Source organism: Gossypium raimondii, chromosome 2 (assembly GCF_025698545.1).
Source record: "Gossypium raimondii isolate GPD5lz chromosome 2, ASM2569854v1, whole genome shotgun sequence".
NCBI lineage: Eukaryota > Viridiplantae > Streptophyta > Magnoliopsida > Malvales > Malvaceae > Gossypium > Gossypium raimondii.
In genome coordinates, this window is record NC_068566.1 from 22,420,468 (window position 1) to 22,430,814 (window position 10,347).

A 10,347-nucleotide genomic window follows, 5' to 3' on the forward strand; every position below is an offset into this window, starting at 1 on the left:
ACCATTTTTACTTCTTGGTAAGCCTAGCACAAAATCCATGGAGATATCAGTCCAAGGGGTCTGAGGGATGGGTAAAGGTTTATACAAATCGTGAGGCTTTATACGAGACTTAGCCCTCTTGCATTCAATGCATCGACCACAGTGACGTTCAACGTCTCGTCTCATCTTGGGCCAAAAGAAATGTTCTTGGAGTGTGGCCAAAGTTTTAGCGACGTCGAAATGCCCCATCAACCTACCACTATGCGCTTCATCTATCAACACCTCCCGTACAGATCCTTGGGGTATGTAAAGTTTTCCTTCTCGAAATAAATACCCGTCATGACGATAGTACTTCTCGTAGGCTCCTTTTTTGCATAACCTAAAAAATTTACTGAAATCAGTATCGCTGGCATATAGATCCTTAAGAAATACAAACCCCATCAAGTTGGAATCCAAAACATTAAATAAAGCATACCTTCGAGAGAGTGCATCAGCCACTACATTTTCTTTACCTTTTTTTATATTTAATGACGTAAGGAAAGGATTCGAGAAATTCTACCCATTTGGAGTGATGTTTGTTCAGCTTGTGTTGCCCTTTCAAATACTTCAAAGATTCGTGGTCGGTACGAATCACGAACTCTTTGAGCCAAAGATAATGCTGCCATGTTTCTAAGGCTCGAATCAACGAGTACAACTCCTTATCATACGTTGGGTACTTCAGAACAACACCGTTAAGTTCCTCACTAAAATACACAATAGGGCATCTGTCTTGCATTAATACTGCTCCAATACATAATCCTGATGCATCACACTCTAACTCGAAAGTTTTATCAAAATTTGGTAAGGCTAATAATGGTGCATGAGTTAAACAGTCTTTGATTTTCAGAAGTGCCTTATCTCATTCTTCTCCCCAAACAAAGTTAGAATTCTTACGGATTACCCCGGTTAATGGCGTAGCCAACATGCTAAAGTTCGGTACGAACTGTCTATAGAAGCTGGCTAATCCGTGGAAACTTTGAACTTGGGAGACATTCGTCGGACGAAGCCAGCCTTGACCATTTCCTGATCAACTTCAAGGCCCTCCGAACTGACGACAAAACCTAGAAACACAATCTTTTTAGTACAGAAATCACATTTTTTCAAATTAGCATACAATGTCTCTTTTCTCAAAACTTCCAAAACAGCCTTTAAATGTGCTACGTGATCGTCCAAAGTCTTGCTATAAATTAATATGTCGTCAAAATATACTACGCAAAATCTACCAATGAAGGATCATAAGACATGATTCATAAGTCTCATGAATGTGCTTGGTGTGTTCGTTAAGCCAAATGGCATAACGAGCCACTCGTAAAGTCCATGCTTTGTCTTGATAGCGGTTTTCCACTCGTCACCTTCACGCATGCGTATTTGGTGGTATCCGCTTTTAAGGTCGATTTTTGAAAATAGACTTGCTCCACTCAACTTGTCAAGCATATCGTTCAACCGTGGAATAGGATGTCGATACTTGATGGTAATTTTATTAAAGGCGCGACAGTCTACACACATCCTCCACGTTTCATCTTTCTTGGGAACTAGCAAAATAGGAACGGCACAGGAACTAAGGCTTTCACGCACATAGCCTTTCTCAAGTAGTTCGTTGACTTGTTTTTGCAGTTCTTTCATTTCCTCGGGATTACTCCGATAAGCAGGACGATTTGGAATCGCGACTCCCGGCACAAGATCTACTTGGTGTTCAATTCCGCGAATAGGTGGCAACCCACTCGAAATTTCTTCCGGGAATACGTCTCAGAATTCCTGCAACAAGGACAAAATAGGAGAGGGTAACTTGTTAAACTAGTTAGTACCAAGCAAGCTTTCCTTGTACAAAAGTACCAACAACGGTTGTTTTGACATCATAGACTTTCGAACATCCCTCTCTTTTATATAGAAACTCTTTTTGTCACTCTCGTCGTTTGTTTCTTTCTCTTTTTCTTTTTGTTTCAAACTCTCTTTTTTATCACTCATTTTTTCACCTTTCTTTTTCTCTAAACTCTTTTATTTTTCCTTATCATTTTTTTCTCTCGCTCACTCTCTCTTAGTTTATCAATAAAAGTTCGCATCTTTAACTGATCATCATAAACTTTGTTTGGCTGTTAGCTGAGCTAACGTCACCGTTCATCCTGAATGCTTGAAAGTGTACCGATTTGTGTATCCATCGTGAATCGCACACTTGTCAAATTTCTAGGGACGTCCAAGAAGGAGATGCCCCGCATGCATCGGTACCACATCGCACAATACTTCGTCTTGATATTTTTTTATAGTAAAAGAAACTAAGACTTGCTTCGTCACTTTTAGCTCTCCGCTGTCGTTGAGCCATTGCAACTTGTATGGATGGGAGTTTTTGGTGGTAGTCAAGTCAAGTTTTTCTACCATCATTGTACTAGCCACGTTAGTACAACTCCCTTCATCGATTATGACACAGCAAATCTTCACTTGCACTTGGCAGTGCATATGGATAATGTTTTCACGTTGTTACTCGTTTTCGACACCTTGCAAGCTGAGACTTCTCTTCATGACTAAGATTTCTCCATTCTCGGCTTGTTCTAATTCCTTCTCAGCGTGAGACGTTTCATTGGCTTCACCCTCTGATTCAGTTTCAGATTCGATCTCACCATCTTTCTGAATATACATAGCGTTGCAGTTTGGGCATTGACTCAAAATATGACCTCGGCCAAGATGCTTGAAGCATTTGATGTCCCGAGATCTACTTGGGTTGGCTTCCATCTTACCCTTTCTAGTCTCCGCGTTTGGCTTGTTAAACTTCGTTGAACCACTCACCTCTTTAGCTCAGTTCAACATGTCACATTTGCTGGTCCCTTGCCCCCACCTAGATGTTGAAGAAATATTAGGGATTTTTCGTGACGTACCTTTTTTCTTAAGCTATTTTTCAACCTTTATGGCCATATAGACCATGTCAATAACCTCGATGTAGTGGTGCAGTTCTACAATATTAGCGATATTGTAGTTGAGGCTGGCGAGAAACCATGCCATGGTGGCTTCTCGGTCTTCCTCCACATCGGCTCGAATCATAGCCACTTCCATCTCCTTATAGTAGTCTTCCACACTACGATGGCCTTGGGTTAGACTTTGTAATTTTCGATACAACTCGTGGTGGTAGTAAGTTGGAATGAACTACTTTCTCATTATTACTTTCATTTCTGACCACGTAGACGTCGGGTGCTGTCCGTTGCGTCGTCGGCTCAAGGTTAACTGATCCCACCATATAATAGCATAATCAGAAAACTCAATAGCATCTAGCTTAAGCTTTTTACTCTCCGAGTAATTGTGGCACTCGAAGACTAATTCCACTTTCTTCTCCCATTCAAGATAGGCCTCGGGATTCGACCTTCCTTGGAAAGCGGGTATCGCTATCTTGATATTCTTTAAGTCATCGTCAGCCCACTCTCGGTCTCTTGGTCCCCGTGCTCGTTGGCCTCTTCTCCATCCAATTTTTCGTGAAGCTTGGTCACTCTCCACGTCGCTTGGCTCAAGTCATTGTTATGGTGCCAAGGGCGTTCTCGATCTCTTCTCGGAATTGGAGGGGTATTCGCTTGCTGACTCCATTCCTTCAATTGTTCCATACGGTCTTGAATGAAATCAAATTGTGGTTGGAATAAATGAGTGATTTCTCATATTATAGCTTGCACTTGTTGTAACACCCCAAACCCGGTCTAAACGTTATGACCGAATCTGGTGATGTCACATTGTAACATCCCTTACCAGTATTCGACGCCGAAATAGGGTACGAGGCATTACTAGAAGACATACATTTGCATACGTATTAAACCAAGTTACAAAATTTCATTCGAATTAAAACTTTTAAATTATTAACGTGCTTTTATAATTCTTTACAGCATATCCCCGAAATATTATATTCATAACAAATAAGGCCTACGAGACCCGATATTTACTCATGTAATTTAAAGTTTCATTTCAATTTCATTCAATTCACAATTTCTCATGTTCACAATTCAAATCAATTTCTCAATCCAATATATATATTTCAATCATCTAAGAATATAATTCAAGTTATACGAACTTACCGGGCTAATTACGTAAATACCAAAATTGTGGATATTTTGGTAATTTTCTATTTTCCTTCATAAATTAATATTTCATTAAATTTATTAATTTAAATAATAAAACAATTCATTTCCTACAATTTGGTCACTTTTTGACATTTTTACAAATTTACCCTTAAAATATTACTTTTATTCAATTTAGTCCTCGAACCTAAAATATGCAAATTAGCCATTTTAATGAAAACTCATGCTAGTTGAATAATCATATATTTTCCTCCTCCTCCTCTCCATTCCACATCAATGTATATAACATGCTTATATGTAACATTATCTATAATTTCACTATTTATTTATTTGTTCATTCAAAGTTGTCCACTTGAGTCATTGTCTCAAAATTATTTATATCTTGAGCTATGTAATTCAATTGAGATCCTTTAATTTTCCCTAAAACTAGACTCACATATATTTTTACTATAAAATTTTCAAAATTTTTGGTTCACCAAGAAGTACAGCTTTATTCTTTAAAGTCATCCTTGTTCTCATGTCTGAGTTCTAACTAGAGGTGCTCATGAGTCAAGGCGGCTGGCTTCCCTACTTGACTACCGCCCAAATATGGGAGGGTTTGGGTAAAATATAGGCCGAAATATGGGCTTGACAAAAAATGAGGCCTGCTTAGAAAACGGGCAGACCTCGGCACCACTTTTTTACTTCCAAAAGTCCGATTTAATAAATATATTTATTTTTTAATTTTAAAATATTTTTACATACTTTTTATTTTTTTAAATTTTAAAATATTTTTAAAATACTTTTTTAATTTTTTAATTTTAAAATATTTTTAAAATACTTTTTTAATTTTAAAATACTTTTTAATTTTTAAAATTTTAAAATAAAATGGGCGGGCAGGCGGGCCCAAGCTTATGATTTTTTCCTGGTCGGCCTGGGCAAAATCTTACGCCCATATTTGGGCCGGGCTGGCATTTAAATTTTTTATGAGCCCTACTTTACCTACCATGAGCACCTCTAGTTCTAACCCTTCTTCACTAAAAATTAATTATCTCCTCTTACAGGATTTAGATAATGTTTCTGTTTGTTTCGCTTGAAAATATACTCATTAAGGATTTTAAACATATAAATTTAAGCCCATATTTATTTTTCTCCAATTTTTTATGATTTTCCAAAGTCAGAACAGGGGAACCCGAATTCATTCTGAACTTGTCTATATAATTTATTATATCTCATGATTTACAATTCCATTACTTACACCGTTTCATCTAAGAGAAACTAGACTTAATAGTATTTAATTCCATATTTTTTTCATCCTATAATTCAATTTTTGTAATTTATGGTGATTTTTCAAATTTAGCCTACTGCTGCTGTCCAAAACTGTTTTAGTGCAAAATGTTGATTACTAAGTTTATAACTTCTTTATTCATTTTCTCTATAATATTTTCCATCACTTTCTCTTATTTCCCTTCTGATAGAGGGTTGCGCACGGACCAAAATCGAGTTGCCAAGTCCCGAGAAAAATCCTACGAGGCTCTAAACGAACAAATTTGGAACGAAACAGAAATTAAAAGATTTGAACTTTGAATTTCCAGATCTGAAATAAAAATCCCCAAACTAGCAAAGAATCAAATTGAGAATAGGAATAAGTGTTAATAAAGGTTCTTGGGGAATCAAGAACATGTAATTGAACCCCGAAGAACACTCCAATCTGCTGAATCTGAAAAGAAAGACACAAACAGCAACTTAAATTTCCCCAAAATTCCAGCAATCAGAACAACCCGAATCTGAAAAGAAGAAATCGGTAAGAACAAGGAATTTAGGGATTTGGAACGAATTTTGCTGCCAAGAACAAAAGGGGCGATCCGATCTTTAGTAAAGAAGAGGGTGAATCAGATTTGGAATGCTTTGGAACGCCTGAAACTCAACAAGAATAGCAAACAAAGTGATTAAATAAAATCGACACAAGCAGAATTTAAAAGAAAAAATTGACAACAAGAAATTAAAAGATAAGTCCTAAGAAGCCTTGAAATCCCGAAAGATATCACAACTCCCTTCAAACGGCTCTAATCTCCCATCCAAAGGAATATCAATGGCAAGTAGAAGGCTGAAGATGGCTCCCACAATCAAAAGATTGTTAAAACAACTTCTACAGAAAACTCAAGACAGAATTCTTGGAGAAAAACTCAAGGAGAATTCTGCACTTAAACAAATCTGAAATTTTTAATATATTTGAGAAGTAAATAACAAGGTGGTCGGCCAAGCCTTTATATAGGGCTCTCAAGTTTTTTCCTATTCTAATTAGAAAACTAAAAATAAAAAAACTCCTAATTACTTTAATATTTAAATGGAAATTCGGCCAAGGGCTTTTAATTGGGCCTCTTGGACTGAATATCTACATAAAAATTTAAACTAAGTATTTAAAAAATAAAACTTTACAAATTGGGCCACTTTGACAATTTGGCCTGATTTTCAAGTAAGTATGGTTTGTCTTCTTGTTTGGGCTTGGAATCATCTTTTTGGGCCTTGCCTTCAAGAACTTGGGCTTGCATTCCATCTTCTACCAAAATTGGTTCGTTGATGCTCGTAACGGAGATCCAATGCGCTTTGGCTGCAAGATTTGGTTTCTTGGACCAAGATTTCCAAGATTTGAAATCTTGATTTTCTTGATTCTTGAAATCGCTCCACAAAGCAAGATTAGGCCAAGATTCGGATTCTTGATTTTCTTGAAAACGAGAAAGTGAATCTTGATTTTCTCTTTCTTTCATGTACGCATCTAAGGCCTTGCTAACAAACTCCTGAATGGTCCTATTTAGTTTGGAACGCATTTGTCGAGCCTTAGATCTCGTTATTGGGCCTTGTGGTAATTTGAGCCCATCACGTTCTTGGGCTTGGGTTGGGCCTTTGTGACTCGTATCATTCCCCCCTTCCTCAAAAAGATTCGTTCTCGAATCTGAAAAATCAAATGGGGACAAGTCAGCCACATTAAAAGTAGAACGTACATTGTACTCACCAGGTAGATCAATTTTATAGGTAGTGTCGTTGATCCGCTCGAGTACTTGGAAAGGCCCATCGCCCCTTGGGTCCAACTTGGTCTTTCTTTTTGTAGGAAATCGTTCTTTCCTCAAATGGACCCAAACCCAATATCCGGGTTCTAGGACAACCCGTTTGCGCCCCTGGTTTGCTTTGTTGGTGTTGGCATCATTTGTTTTGGCTATTCATTGCCTAGCCTTCTCATGTAAGGATTTCACCAACTCAGCTTTCTATTCGCCATCTAAATTAACAATGTGTTCAAGAGGTAATGGCGCAAGATCAAGTACTGTTAGTGGGTTAAAACCATAAACAAGTTCAAATGGAGAATAACCCATTGTAGAATGAGTAGATCTATTATATGCAAATTCAACAAATGGTAGGCATTCTTCCCAATTTCTAATGTTCTTTCCCACAACAGATTGTAATAAAGTCCCTAAGATCCAATTAACTACTTCAGTTTGGACATCAATTTGGGGGTGACATGTAGTAGAATAAAGTAATTTAGTACCAAGCTTACCCCACAATACCTCCAAAAGTGGCAAAGGAATTTGACATCTCTGTCAGAAACAATTGTTTTAGGGATGCCATGAAGTTTTACCACCTCTTTAAAGAATAAGTCTGCCCCATGTGTAGCATCATCTGTTTTGTGACAAGGAATAAAATGTGCCATCTTTGAAAACCTGTCAACAATAACAAATATACTATCTCTTCCTTTCTTAGTTCGAGGAAAACCTAAAATAAAAACCATGGATAAATCTACCCAAGGTGAAGTAGGAATCAGTAAAGGAGTGTAAAGGCCATGAGGCATTACCTTAGATTTTTCTTGTTTGCATGTAATGCACTTGGAACATACCTTTTCGACATCCTTCTTCATATGTGGCCAATGGAAGTGTTATTGCAGTATGGCTAGTGTTTTGGCCACTCCAAAATGTCCCATTAAACCCCCACTATGGGCTTCATGAAACAATAAGTCTCTCATGGAACACTTTGGTATGCATAACCTGTTTATACGAAAAAGAAAGCCATCTACAAGATAAAACTTTTCAAAAGTAGTATGTCCACAATTCTTATAAATATGGCCGAAATCAGCATCATCATCATATAACTCCTTAATAAGTTCAAACCCTAAGACTTTAGCATTCAATGTAGTTATTAAAGCATATTGTCTAGACAAAGCATCGGCAACTACATTATCTTTACCTGTTATATATTTTATCACATAAGGGAATGTTTCAATGAATTCTACCCATCGGGCATGCCGTTTACTCAACTTATCTTGTTCCTTTAACCATTTAAGGGATTCATGATCTGTGTGTATGACAAACTCATTAGGCAGCAAATAATGTTGCCATACTTGAAGTGCACGAACTAATGCCAATAGTTCTTTGTCATAAGTTGAGTAGTTTAATTGTGCACCATTTAATTTCTCACTAAAATAAGCAATTGGTTGCTTATCTTGCATTAAAACGGTGCCAATTCCAATTCCTGAAGCATCACACTCAAGTTCAAAAGTATTTGTAAAATCAGGTAATTTAAGAAGAGGAGCAGAGCATAACTTAGCTTTTAGGGTCTGAAAAGCCTTTTCTTGGGTTTCACCCCATTTGAAACCCACTGATTTCTTTATAACTTTTATTAATGGGGCAACAATAGTAGAGAAATCTTTCACAAATCGTCTATAAAAACTAGCTAAACCATGGAAAGATCTCACCTCAGTTACCGATTTAGGAGTCGGCCACTCCTTGATTGCCTTGACTTTGTCCTCATCGACATGAATACCTTGAGCAGTAACTATGAAACCTAAGAATATTAGTTTATCACAACAGAATGTGCATTTATCAAGGTTGGCAAATAATTTTTTAGCTCGCAGAATATCCAAAACGGTTCTAACATGGAAAACATGATCATCTAATGTCTTGGAGTAAATTAAAATATCATCAAAATAAACCACTACAAATTTACCCAAGTGAAGCCTTAAAACATGATTCATTAATCTCATAAATGTACTAGGTGCATTAGTAAGGTCGAAAGGCATAACTAACCATTCATACAATCCAAATTTTGTTTTAAAGGCTGTTTTCCATTCATCCCCTTCCCTCATTCGAATTTGATGATAACCGCTTTTTAAATCAATTTTTGTAAACATAATTGAACCATGTAATTCATCAAGCATATCATCAAGTCTAGGAATTGGATGTCAATAATTTATCGTTATTTTGTTGATTGGGCGGCAATCAACACACATTCGATACGTACCATCTTTCTTTGGTACCAATAAGACAGGAACATCACAAGGACTTAGGCTCTCACGAATGTACCCTTTTTCTAGTAATTCCTCAACTTGCCTTTGCAATTCCTTTGTCTCCTCGGGATTACATCTATAGGCTGGTCGATTAGGTATTGAAGCTCCGGGTACTAAGTCAATTTGATGTTCTATCCCTCGTAAAGGTGGTAAACCTTTAGGGGCCTCACTAAAAACATCCTCATAATCCTGCAAAAGAGACTGAAACACATTAGGCAAATTTTCGTTAATGTTAGATAAAGATAAATAATTTTGCCTAAACCTCACAAGGATACAATGTTGTTTATTGAGTAGGGCTCTCCTCACATCTTTTTTTGTTGCCAACAAATTTTTTTCTCTCATTTTACCACTTGTGGATTCACTCACCTTTGGGCTTTTTAAATGTTGACTTTTTCCACTACTAGCCTCTTTTCTCTCTGTCTTTTGTACTTGTCCTTTCTCCCTTACCCCCTCACAAAATCTCATCATCTTCAATTGATCTTTATATACATCAGTGGGATTTAAAGGAGGAAAAGTGAATTTTCTACCTTTAAACACAAGGGAGTATCGATTAAGCTTACCTTGGTGTGTAACATTGCGATCAAATTGCCAAGGTCGTCCAAGGAGCAAGTGTACCGCATGCATTGGGACCACATCACACCATACTTCATCCTCATAATTCTCGAGCTTAAAAGTGACCAAGGACTATTTCATAACTTTAACTTCGGAGCATTCATTAAGCCACTGAAGGTGATATGGCTTAGGGTGTTTGGTACAAGGCAACTTTAAAGAATCCACCAAATAGCTACTCACTACATTCGAGCAACTCCCACTATCAATAATGAGTGAACATAAGTTACCTTTAATAAAACACCGAGAATGGAAAATATTGGTCCTTTGGTTATCATCATCTTTCATCTGAATGTTAAGGGTTCGGTGAACTACAAGGCATTGAAAATTAGCAAAGTCCTCTTCTTTTGGTGTTCAACCAAC